Genomic DNA, 13,746 nt, shown 5'->3' on the forward strand with positions numbered 1-13,746 from the left:
CAGTTTCTTACACCTGCTCTATATAGAATTACTCCAGTTGCCTTAAGTTTAAAGGGCAGGTAAAGCCAGGTTTTTGGTCCCAGTTACAATGGAGCTTCATTGTTGTTGTTTTGAAGAATGTTGTACTACAGGGGTCACGGTGGGGTGTGTGTGATGTGTCACCTTGCCAAACCAAGCTCCTGTTGACTTTGTTGGTGTCAGAAATGCTCCTGCTGTAGCGCAGTCAGTCCTGCAGGAGCAGTTTCAGGATTGCCGGTGTGCTGTGCCAGCTGCTGCCTGTGGGGCTGAATGCAGGACACAGTGCTGATGAATCCTTCACTCCAGGTGCGGGAGTCTGTTAATGGAAAGTACCCTCTGATGCCTGTGAAATATCAGAAGAGCTTCTGGAGGGGAGAACACAACAGGATGGCACCTAGGCAAAAGGATTTCCCACGTTATGATAGGACACTTCATCTCTGAAACCCGGCTGCAAATGTTTGCTTCCTGTCTAAGGTTTCTTAGCAGTCTGTCTAATCATGAAATCATCCATTTTAGCAAACCTTGCACCATGTGCTTTTAGCATGATTTTTCAACCTTTATATATTACCACTGCGAAGTTCAGGAAGGATGCAAATGATCAAGGCTATCTGAACATACAAAAGGTAAAGCAAATATTTCTGGGAGGGAAGGAGTGCCATAGTTTAGGAGGCATGAGGTGGGATTTGGAGATTTGGAAACACTCTCTAAAGACCCCGCTGTAGCTGTGCAGGTTTAATTTTGGAAGCAGATACTGCAGCTGGTTTGAATAACCTTGAAACTGACAACCTGTATGTTAATTGTGAAAAGCCTTCTGGAGAACTGCTGCTTAAAATACGAGTATCTGCTCATGGGATGGGAATGTAAATAAGCTGCCATCAGCTAATTGCAAGTGACTGCAGTGATTCCATATTGATATTTTGCTGAAGAGTCTTAGGTCATGGTTTAAACCTTAAGCCAGTGTGGGAAAACTAAATGAGAGCTAATGTTTTGTAGAGACTGTTTCCCTAGCATAATTACTGCAGTCTTTGGTACTGAGCACTAAACTGCAGAATTTCAGGTTTGATCTGCTGTGTTACTGCGTTGCTAAAAGAAACTGAGTAGCACTGTGAGAATGTAGAGGAAGGAGAAAGTCACGGTAATAAAAAGACTTTCAAGCCAGTACATGATACTGTATGTAGTTAAAATAGGGGTGGTGCAGGCAGATTGGGTTAGGAGCATGCCTGGGCTCATTTTCCTCTTGAAGGCATCCCTGTGTCAGAGGAGGGGAATGAACTATTCAGGCTGCATATGTGTGTGGGTGTGTGCACCTAAAAATACATGCCCAGGTTTCACACAGATACATTTGTATTTGATTTCTATTCTGACAGTATTCTGTGAAGCAATTTCTGTTTGTTCTGAACCTGACCATTTAAAACAAAACAGCTGCTGCTGCAGTATTTCAGGTACATGAATATTTTTTGGCCTTAAATACATCTGTTAATCACTGGGCTTCCTGCATGTTTGCTTTTCTTTCAGTGATGTCCAACCAAGATCAGTGGGATGTGGAGAAAAGCTAAAGCAGCTGGTGTAGCTCCTTAATCCACAGGCCACCTGATCTGAAACTCACATGGCTAGTTTGCAGAGCCAAAGCAGCTGTGGTGGCATCCAGAGGGACTCTCCAGTCATGATTCAAGAAGATATTTTCTCCTTCCTTGCATGAAGAAAATACTTTCCTTCTTGTACCTTTCCTAATGCACCTCCCTGAGGTGCTGTATATTCAGGAGTTTGCATTCAGCTCCATTATAGAATGTAACCCTGGAGCTACTTCCTTTTGTTAAACATGCACTGTACTTGTTTTCTTGTGAGAAAAATGTGTGTGCAGATCACATCCATCTTACAGTTTCTGTGTCCTATTTTCCTGGCTACATTCTCATTTAACAGGCAGCAGAAAAATGTAAAAGGCTATGGCTGAATATTGTCAAAACAAATTCTCCCTGGTTATCCAGATAGAGTTACAGAATAACAAATGAATGCTGCCTTTGTGTGATGCCTGCATGACTTACTAATACAAGAGTCATAACTGTGGAATGGAGTCTGTGGAGATAGAAGATAATCCAGCCATAATATCAAGGGACCTTAATGTATATTGCCAATTGCCAAATACTTCAGCCTTTTCCCTCTAATTTTCTTTCTTTTTTTTTTTTTTTTTTTCAGTGCCTGAGCTTTTAAAGGAGTCTGGCTCCAACTGAAGTAATACTTTGTGTTTGCAATGTGATTAATGTAGGCTCTGTTTAATTGCCTGAGACTTTTTCTGAGAAACATCCCTGCTAGCTGGTTACTTTTATAATGTTTGCAAACCTCCCAATCCCCACATGACAACCTGATCCTTTTGTATTTGTATATTTAGGAGGCATCATTCTGTTGGCACAAGACACAAGTACTAGCTGAGGATACTTGGTGTCTCTGAGCCAAGCTCTTCCTTTTCCATGTATTTTATAAGACCTGGAGGCAGACAGGACCTCTGAGGTCAAAAATGAGGAAGATTGAGAAACTGGATCAGAATCTAAAATCAATATTTTAATAACGAGTGAATATTTTCTTTAAAACTTTGTTTAAGTGACTGCTATGTTTACAAGCCCTTTAACAAGGATATTCCAGTTATACAAATGATTGAATTTAGCCTGCTTTTAAATCTGTTTTCTGCCAAAGAATATATTGAACTGTGTGGAAGTCTTTTCTTGCCATTTGTCAGCCTCTCCATTTGGTGCAGTCATGGCTAGTTTGGCTGCCAGGTTGATGGCAAAAGGGGGTCAGGCTGCACACCTCAGCATACAGCCAGGTGGAGCAGGGAAACTGAATGGTTGGGAGCACAATAACACACGAAGTGTAATCCACTGCTTGAGGCAGTGCAGCAGCCAGGTTGGTTGGAGTAAAAAGTGCAGAGTAAGGGCTATTTCCACACATAAGTTTCATGGCAATTCTTCCTGTTGATTTTGTATTCAGCTCCTCACTTAAAAATTGGCAATGCTTGTGCCTTGTTGAATTTAACTTCCTCTGCCTCGGGCTGGAAGAGCCCCTGTTCCTTACCTCTGCTGGCATTGAAGGGATGCTCACAGCTGGAGCGATCATGGACCTGGCTCCCTGCAGGCCCACTGACCTGGCTCTGTGCACCTTAGTGCTTGCAGGTACAAGATGCAGTGCAGAGAGCTGGGAACCTTGGAGAGGGCCAGCATGGACATGGCTGAGCTGAATTGTTTTGCTTCTGCATTCTGCCTCCGACATCTCTGATGTGCCTGTGATCTTCTGAGAAGTATTTATCTAAGAGTCTGTCATGGAAAAGCAAGGCAAAAAGCAGCAGCACTTAGCCATTCCTGTTGCTACACATCATTGATGTGAGACCTGTTATGCAGGGAACCTAAAGCATCATGAGCCTGCTCAAGTTCCCTGCACCATGTAGGTGGAGGGGGTCTGGAGAGGGTCCTTGCTTGTTAGTTGTGCACTGGAAGATTGGTGGGAGCACATGGCTGTCCCTGCCATGGTGTGTGTGACTGCTTAGTGCTCATGGACAGGGGGCAGCCCAGCTCCGCAGCAGGTGGAGCAGGATTGCCCACCCACCTTTCTGCTCTGTGGGAAGATCCTAATAGAAGGTTTCAGCAGCTGCCTGTTTGTGGCTGGAAAAAGTGAGAAATGAGTAGCTTGCAGCAGATCTAGGAAGCCAAGACAGGATTTTGGCATGTAGTTTTCCTCTGTCTCGTGGAGTCCGTGAAAATGGGGTGGTGCCTGTTTATGCCAGATTTGTACTAGTGCTTTGGATAATTGATGGACGCCAGAACTTCAGAGTGCAGGTATTGCTGAGAACAAGCACTGTACAAATTAGCCTAGTCATGTGTTTGGCAGATCTTTCATTAGCAAGAAATTCTTAATAAGAATTATAGTATTAATGAGGGCTTATCTGCTAAATCCCTTTCACAGGAAGAAACAAATCAGAAATCTGACTCAAACGGTAAGGTGAGGACATCTGGCTGAAGGCATGAAAGAGGTGATGGGAGAATTAACACTGCAGTTCCTCTCTGGATTGTGTACAGCAGAGCAGGGCTGGAGGGAGAGACATTCTGACTCAACAAACTGGGGGAGAGGTGGAATTCACACTTTGGTGAAGAATAAGAGAGCTTCACTCAAGCTGTTTGATGACTCATTTAGTTTATTTGTAATATAAAGTTTAGCTGGTGAGAAACCTCATTCAAATACAAAGGGTCTATCTTGTCATTAAGGTCACTAGAGCTGGGGGCAGTCACCAGCCATAGCAGTGGTCACAGCCTAATGCAAAGACACCGTGGGATGGGGGTTTGTGGGTTGCAGTCAGCTTTTGCTGATGAGGATGGTGTCTGCACACTGGCTCTTGCCTCTGCAGTGTTTGCCTTACTGGAGTTCTGTTATTTGTGTAGATTTTGATGTGCTTCATGTCTGGCCTCTGATGAGAATGTGCTGGCAGGAGAGGAGTGCTGGAGGGCCCAGCCCTGCTCTGCTCCTGGCTTGAGAGCAAGGCTGCCCTGATGTCCCATGACCACTCAGCTGCCACCTCGGCACAAACACACACCTACACGTAAAGCAGCTGGACTTTCTAGTTCAGATTACTGCTGAATCCTCTCTTCCCTCTGTGCTCAGCTGCTGAGTAGTGGAAATGTAATTTTATGAGGTAAGCCAGAGAGAGTACGCCAAATTTTAAACTACATGTGTATAATCTTCAGAAAAAATACTGTGTAACTGTGAACTTTCATTTTCTTCTGATTATTTTGATGGCTGCCAAGGCACAATGAATGGGCATGTGGGAACTTACACTGGCTTGACTGTGCCAATTTGAAAATGTACAGGACCCAGAAATGTCAGTATCATACCTTTGGAAACCTGTAGTGTGGCAGTGAGGTCCCCAAAATAAGTCTGACTTTCCTCAGCAGTACTGTTGCTCCCTCTGACTGCTGCAGGTGCACACTGCAGCAGCACAGGGGATGGTATTTCAGACAGGCTTCTTTCAGTCCTGGAGTCAGTAGTGCTAGGACACAGGCCATGAAAGAGCTTCATCATAGTGACTTAACCTTGCCCCTGTCTTTTGGGACCAAGCTGATGCCTCACAAGTCCTTGCAGTTACGCAGTTCACCAGCCATGACTGTTAGCTAAGTTGTTTCAGCAGTTTTCAAAACAAAAGTAGACATCCAACAGGCTTCAAAAGGGTTATCACACATACATTGTTCAGACTTTGGTGCTTGGAGAACCTCTGGGAGTTGCCCTGTAGGGTATGTTTCTGTTTAATACACTTAAAATGATCTGGATGCAGCAGTTGATGTCCTGTTGGCAGGTTTGCTGATAGCACTCAACTGGGAGGTGCTGATGACTCTGAGGGAGGAGAGGCCTTGCAGAGGGATCTAGATAGATTGGAGTACTGGGCAATGATTCATGGGATGAAATTCAATAAATCCAAATGCCAGATTCTGCACCTGGGACAGAGTAACATCAGGTACCAGTATACATTGGGAGAGGAGAGTCTGGAGAACAGCTGTGCCAAGAGGGATCTGGGGGTGTTGGTGGGCAGCAGCTCAGTGTGGGTGAGCAGTGTGTGCCCAGATAGCCAGGAGGGAAAGCTGTATCCTGGGGTGCATCGGACACGGCATCACCAGCCTCATCCTGAGCACTGTGAGCAGTTCTGGGGCCCACAATTTAAGGAGGATGTGAAGGTCCTTGAGTGCATTCAGAAGAGGGCAACAAAGCCGGTGCAAGGGCTGGAAGGCATGTCCTGTGAGGAGTGGAGGAGGACTTTGGGCTTGTCTAGTTGGGAGAAAAAGAGGCTGAATTTTGATCTTGTTGCTCTCTGTAGCTGCCTGAGGAGGCATGGAGAGGGAGGTGCTGATCTCTTCTCACTGAAATCCAGTGACAGGATGCATAGGAATGGTTCAAAAATGTAACAGGGACTGGGTATTGGAAAGGTTTGGTTTGTTTTTTTTAGCAAGAGGGTGGTCAAACTCTGGAACAAGCTTCCTAGATGAGTGCTTGGTGGCACAAGACTGTCAGTATCTAAGAGGCATTTGGACAGTGCTGTTAACAAAGTGCTTCAATTTTTGGTCATCCCTGAAGTGGTCAGGCAGTTAGGCTAGATGATCATTGTAGGTCCCTTCCAACTGAACTGTTCTATTCTGTGCTACTCCACTCTAGTCTAAAGTGGCTCCTCAGTAATAGGCTGGTGTGACAAGACAAAATATCTTTACAAAATTGACTTAAGCTTCTTAACCTTTAAGGATTAGGAGAGACTTTTGCTTGTTTTACTTTCTCTGTTTGAACATAGCACGTGTGGGTGTGCTTTAACTAAGTTCTTGTGCTGCTGCATTTTTCTTCTTCTTGATCCTTGTAACATTTTCCTTGGCAAGCAGGAACAGTACGTGTGGAAAGTTCATACACCTGTGTAAATGTTATTGTTAAAAATTACTGCTCTGCTGAGGACTCAGAAAGTTTTGACAAAACCTCAGGAGAAAAACTCTATCAAGCACAGGAGCCTGAGCCTGTGGGAATTAGTGCTCAAGAGCTGTTGCTGTGCCACTCATCCTGTGGGAGCTGCAGCCACAGAGGAATGAGGATTTTGCATTCCCAATGGATCTGGATGAACCCACCTGTTGGCCAACAGTTTTTTCTCTGCTCATCCGGCACAGCTGCCTACAAAGTCATCCCCTGAGCAAAGCCAACTCAAAATGATTTGGTTTGCTTGAGCATTTTCATAACAATCTAAAGCTGCCTGAGGCATTTTCAGCAGGTTTGGTTAGAAAATGATCACGTGAGCTGCCATGCTGGAAAAATAGGTGAGGGTTTCCACTGTGGTGGTGAGGTACTGGGAAGACTGGTGGATGAATGGGAAGTGGCGGCTGCTTTACTTGGATAGCAGCAGTGTGAACAGGCAGGGAACACACTGCTGCAGTTAAACATGCATGTGGGTTCTCCTGCTATGAAATGAGAATGTCCCATGTCATCTCAAAGGCTGGTTTTGTCCAGCTTGGAGAAGGCTCAGAGGGAATCTTAAACTAATGATGAGAGGCTATAGAGAAGACAGTGATGCATAATGGCAAGGAGAGAGGCCAAGGACATGGGCTGCACCAAGGAAAATTAGATAGAAAGAAAAAAAAATTCACTGTGAAGAAAAATCAAACATGGGAACAAGTATCCAGAGACATGCAGTCTGTATCCTTGGAAATACTCAGAACTGAGGACCTGAGCAACCTGATGTAGTTTCAATATTGATCCTGCTTCTCTTAGGAAGGGGAGGTGATCTCTAAAGTTCCCTACCAATATAAGATACAACACGATTATAATTTTTAATGGCATCTTAAATTAGATGAAAGCAATTAGTCTTACTGAGGAGTAAATGTTACTTGTACTCAAAATAATTCACAACCACATTCACTACCCATATTTTACAAGCAGCAATATGAGGCAGAAAGGTCATTAATTTGTGTGAGACACAGGGTCTCAAGAGCAGAGATCATAGTGCAAAATTTGCAGGAGTTCCAGGTATACCACCACCACCTGATGTCTGCGTTCTTTGCCTCCCCCTGCTATCCAGTGGTACCTGTGGGTTTCTCCAGGGTACAGCAGGAAACCCAGGTCCTCTCTGGAGCAGAGGGGCACCAAGCAGAGCAGCAGTGTCCCTGCAGCTGTGGTGTTGCAAGGCTTACACCACTGAAATGTCTTACTACAGCTCTGCAGGTCTGTAACAAAACACCTGCACCATTCGATATGTTACATTAATACATGATTAGGATGTCAGTATGGTATCTGTCAATTCACCAGTAACTGTGGCTTAAGTTGGGCTTCATTAAGATTCTTTATTGTTATGTGTGTAACAGAGACATAGAAATAGATAACAGCAAACATAATAAACTAAAGATGGGGTGGGTGGGTTGTCAGCTGCTGTTCTGCAGGCACAAGGTCACTGTGATCTTTTACAGAAGTTCAATCTTCTTTTGTCCTAGCTTTGTCTGGAATAGGGTTAATTTTCTCCCTAGTAGCTGGTACAGTGCTGAGTTTTGGATTCAGTATGAAAATAATGTTGATAATACAACGATGCTTTAGTTTTTGCTCTCTAGTTCTTATTCTAAGTCAAGGAATTCTCAGTTTTCCATGCTCTGTCAGCGAGCAGGTGCACAAGAAGCCAGGAGGGAACATGGCCAGGACAGCTGACAAGAACTGACCAAAGGGTTATTTCACACCACAGAGTGCAGTATATGAACTGTGGGGAGCTGGCCAGGAGCTGCTGATTGCTGCTCAGGGACAGGCTGGGCATCAGTCAGTGGATGGTGAGCAACTGAATTGGGCATCACTTATCTTTCTTCAGTTTTCTTCCTCTCTCTCTCATTCTTTGTTATCTCCTGTTTAATCACTTTTATAATTATTATTTTTATTATTATTGTTATTATTGTTGTTGTATTTTGATCTATCTCAGTTGTTAAACTGTTCTTATCTCAGCCCATGGGTTTTACCTTTTCTGATGTTCCTCTCCATCCCACTGTGGGGATGAGGGTAGTGAAGGGGGGGTTACATGGTATTTAATTGCCAGCTGGGGCTAAACCATGACACCTTTCTGAGGAGCCAGCTGAACGTGCCATGCTGTTGTGAACCATGCTGGTAAACTGCAGTTATTTTCATCTAAAGTGTTATGGGTGTATTTAATGATGCAGGAAATGCCAGGTGAGATAAATGGGTTGACCAAGGCAGGTGAGAGACCTGCTGCTAAGACATCTCTCATGGTGGCAGGTCCATCTCTTTCTGACTGTGTCAAGCCGCTATTTCTGTCATCAAGACTTTTCTGAACAGACTCTCTAGCTGAGCAGAACAGCACCAGTTAAAGGTGTGGGTTTGTGCAATGGTCTGGCAGTCTAGCAATGGTCTAGAAGCACAAACTTAAAATCAAAACTGTCTTCAGTTGATGTAATTCAAATATGACCTTGGATTTCAGGAGGTAACACTGCATTACCAACCCACAAATAGAGGCTGCTTCTACCAAAAATGACATGGACTTCTTCACTGTTTCTCTTCTTTCTGTGAAAAAAGCCTATTTTTTTGACATTACATTCAGCCTTCAGTGTAACAGAAGCAGAGTCTTGTGTTCTGGGATGCTGTGGTCTATAAACTTTGATTTAATAACATTTTGTAAGAAAATAAGAAGAAAAGAGAGGAGAGGAGAGGAGAGGAGAGAAGAGAAGAGAAGAGAAGACAGAAGAGAGAAGGAGAAACTCAGTGCATGCGTATTGTTGAGTCATTTTGCCAATCAGCCTCTACCACAGCAACTGGGACCCGAGACATGATCCCTGAAGTTTGAATGATCACCCTGCTGCTGGCACTTGACCTGTTCTCTTGTTTGAGAAGCCAGGGTGTCTGTATGGGAGTGTGAGAGCTTTCTTTGTGTGCAGAAGATGTAACACACAGTTCCAAAGGCTGCAGCTGGTTGTTACCAATGTGTGTTGGATATTGTTCTTCCCTGTCTTTTGTGTGGGGGTCAGACTGAGATTTAAAATGCAACTTCCCAAATTCTGTATTTGCTCCAGGAGATGTCTGCTAAAATAGTCAATGGAAAGGCTGCCATTAACTCTGAGAACAACATGATCCTCCAGAGTTAACATCCAAAAGTGTGGATTCCTTTATGAGCAAAGGATGGGTGGAGTTCAATTAGCAATTATGGTGACCATAATTGAGGACATGTTTCCCTAGATACCATCAGAACAAAAACCCAGTGGGATCACTGCAATGATCTGAGTTAAAATTAGCTCTTCTTGGTGATTGTGGTGGTGTATTTTTAACCTGAATTGTTTGAGTGACCCAATTCAAATGCAGCCATGCACGCTGGTGAGGGCAGCGGGTGCAGCATCCGAGTGGGAGTGATGCCTTGAATGGGGGCACAGGGGACAAGATGTAACTCACATTTCTGCCAGAGATGGCATTTTATTTTTATTTCTCTGGAAACTGGTGTGAAACACATGGGAAGAGATAGCATAATGACTAGCAGCACTCGACACTTGGGACTTAAGGTTCTTTTCTGTGTGGGATTGGCTGTGACACTGGAGGTGTGTTCAGCTTGCAACTTTGTTTTTCAGAACCTGAACTAGCTGGCAATGTGAGGGCTGAAACTTTCCAGTGTCAGCCATAGGGCACCTGCACCACCTAACCTGAGAAAACAGAAATTCCAGAAACCAAATGAATGTCAGCAGATGCTGATTTAAAAAAAAAAAGCTATTGCTTCTTAGTAAGGAAGAAATAGCTGCCATCACCACCTCTCCTCTCCCCCAAATCTGTGCTTGGAGATAAGGGAATAACTGTGTGAAATAAAAGCAAGACTGAAGGAGGCAACCACAGAACACACCAGGACTGCCAGATTAGAATAATGATGATGACAATGGACACTGGGGAGGCAGGTCTCACTGCCACTTGCTGCCTCCAAATGAGTGTGAAACCCACAGAAGTGTGGGTTTCTGTGCCTTGAGTGCAGAGGCACCTGAGGAAGAGCAGCAGAGCTGTTGGGCAGACTGCCACCCCAAAGGCTTTTCACCAGGATACTGTGCATAGTCAGTTTTATATGGGGTACCAGTGGAAGAAAAGAGCAAGGGAGACCAGGAATTAATTTTGAAGAAGAATGAGAGAATCTAGGTTAGAACACAGAAATCTGTGATGGTGATTTAATCTTCTGGTCTGATGCAGTGGATGATAAAGAGGTGCTTGTTTAAATTTTACAGATTTTCCACTTCTACTGAGGGTACTCCAGCTTTCCACAGCTCTACAGGCCATGAGATTACATAAACCATCTCCATAGTTTGACTAAATACTCTATGGAGCCTGGGATCAGCCAGAATTTTCCCTGCAATTCTCATCTCTTGTAAACACATGAAGCCAAATCCTGAAACTAAAAGATATGGAGGTCACTCTTCTGTGCTTTCAGTATTGTATGTGTGCATACATACTGAAAATGAGGAGGAAACTGCTGGGATAAAATACAGTTGGTACATGACAAAAGAAGAGAAGCAACAGGTATGTGAGAGAAACTCATAGTAATAGGAGCTGCAAGTATTTGAGTGTTAGAATTTTGCAGTGTTAGAATTTCAAGGGCAAAAATGAGGAAGGTGGAAGAGAGTGGGAGTAATTTTCCCAGAAGGCTGTGTATTTATTCATGAGGAATGATGCTGTAAGAATAAATCATAACTATGTAGGAAGTTTTTATCTGCAGGATCCTTGTCTCCCTGCTTGCTGAAGCTGGAAGGTATGAGACATGAATTACATAATTAAAGATGTGACCATAATGATTATGTAAAATGGAACCAACCTAAAGTTGTAAGGCCATTATTATTGCATTAAATATTTGAATGTATAAGAAAACATCAACAACTGAAGGCTATTTGAAGAAAAATAAGGGCATATGTAAAGAAAAAGGAGTTTGTTTCATGCAGGTGGTTACTAAAATGGCAACAGAATCAAACAAGATCAAGAATTAAAACCCCCAACACATTAACAAGTATATAAATTGCATTAATTTTAAAAGTCACCCTGATAACAAACAAAACTTGTAACAGAAACTATATTTCTACCAACTTAAGTCAATGGAAACTAAAAATAAGTGTATCAGGTGAGTATAACTGTTTATCTTAGGATACAGATTTGTTATAGAATAATGTTTTCACAGGCACATAACTGGCTTGGTTTTCAGAGATGGCCATTCACTTAGGGCTTTGAATCTGAATATTTGATGGAATTTATGTTGCCTAATTTAGATACCTAACAATAGACGTATTAAGTTTAAATTAGTTGTCTTAGGCTGGCTCTAGCATCTGAAGAGAAAGATCATCTTCAGAGAGAAAGTAATTCCTTCTGACTTGGATGCCAGTCTTATCATGGGATAACTTGTCCTCAAAAGATGCTTTTCCTTCTCCACTGTTTATAAAAGGAGCTTAAGATAACTAAGACTCAAATTATCTACTTTCACATGATTAAAGACATGAGATAAATCCTGTAGGTCTTGTTATCTAACATAAGGCATTCACAATTGAAAACTGTAGTCATGATAGCTACAGGCCATATCCAAACACACTTATGCAGTTTATGCTCTTGTATACTCCCAGGGTCAGCTCTGTAACCAAGCAGTTCACAGACATATTTAACCAGGGTATGGGCCATGTTGGCAGTAAGCAGAAATTCAAACCCCATTTTTGGAGGGTGGCATGCTGGAAGGACCCTGTGGCCACTATTTCCCAGAGTGTGTCAAAGGTGACATCATTCCTCTTGGTTCACCTGTATTTCAACTTTGGCTTGAACAAGTCGCTTTGTCTTTGGGGTCTTCTCGGGATTTGTCTATAAACATGGGTTTCTTTGATTGTAAGATTTCTCTTTCCAACCTCTAAACATCTTGCTTAATTGCCCTTTCAAATTCTTAAGCTGTCCAGCTAAGACTCTGAAAGGCCTGGGTGGAATTCAGAGGAAAGAGATGAGAAACAAAGAATGTCCCCCAGGATTATTTTAACATCTTTAAGCCTACTTAGGCTTAAAGAAGGTTAAAATAATCCTGGGGGACATTCCTGGGAGACATTTCAACCTTCTAAAAAGCCTACTCAGTCTCCTTGCTTGAGACTGTAGAGCTGTCTGGGTCGGTATCCTCCCTTGGCTCCTTCCTTCATGGCTGTTCTTGGCACCAGAACAAACCAGTTTCGGACAAGGTGGCTGCATTGTTAAGCAATGGCTGTTGGCAGGCAGGTGGGAAGAGCCGGTTAGACAAGAAAGGGGATGGGGATGTAGCCAGCCCCTGGAGGTGTCTGTGAGAGGGATTCCTGCTTTCCTGGTTCCTCTTTGCTTCTGGCTTATTGACTTGTGCTCTGCTTCCAGAATGGGGTGACAGGTGAGTCCTCATCCTTCTCCTGGGAGCATTGGCCCATGCAGCAGTGCCAGGAGGAAGCTGTGGTTCATGTGGCTGTAACTGGGAGCGACAGCACCATCCAGAAGCATGATCTCAGGATTATTCATCTGTATTCTTCTGGAATACATCCTGGTACCAGCTTCTCATCTTCTCACCTCGTTTGTGTGCTGGAAACAGGCATGATCCCCACTGCTGGCCTTGTGATTCCAAGCAGTATGATAATGTAGCAGTTTTCTGTTGGATGTAGAAAGAGAATTGTGACCCCCTACCTTGGGAATCGCCATCAATTTGGAAATTGCTGTTTTCAGTCATTTTATGTGAATCTAGAAAAGATCTTTTCTCTTTCCCTGTAGTTCTGTTGAAAGCAAAACCTATTCTAGAACACTGAGCAGAAAAGACCAATGGAAGGTGAGGCTGAAAGCTTGTGGGGGTTTAGGTTACAGTGCTGAGTGGTCATTTCCTTGCCCAAAAATTCACCTCTGGCTGTTGCACCGCTTCTTGGATATGGCTGACCACATTTATGGTTTCACTATTTTACTTTGTAATTACAGATTCCTTTCACCTCATTTATTAAAATCATAGTGTGTCCAAGTAGGCCACCTTTTATGCAATATCAAAATAAATAGATAGAATTAATTATGAGTCTTTAAATATATGCATGAGAATTGCATTGTTTTTTGAAACATGGAAGTGCAACACTAAAATTATTTTCCTGAATGAGATGACTCATCATGCCTGGGAAAAAGAGATCCTGTGATTTCATTGTATTTCCATGTCATTAAGAAAGTATTATACTTCAAGCAGATGAAGGACTCAAAATT

This window comes from Melozone crissalis, unplaced genomic scaffold (assembly GCF_028551555.1).
Source record: "Melozone crissalis strain CALT ecotype California unplaced genomic scaffold, PUWL_Pcris_2 ptg000027l_1, whole genome shotgun sequence".
Classification (NCBI taxonomy): Eukaryota; Metazoa; Chordata; class Aves; order Passeriformes; family Passerellidae; genus Melozone; species Melozone crissalis.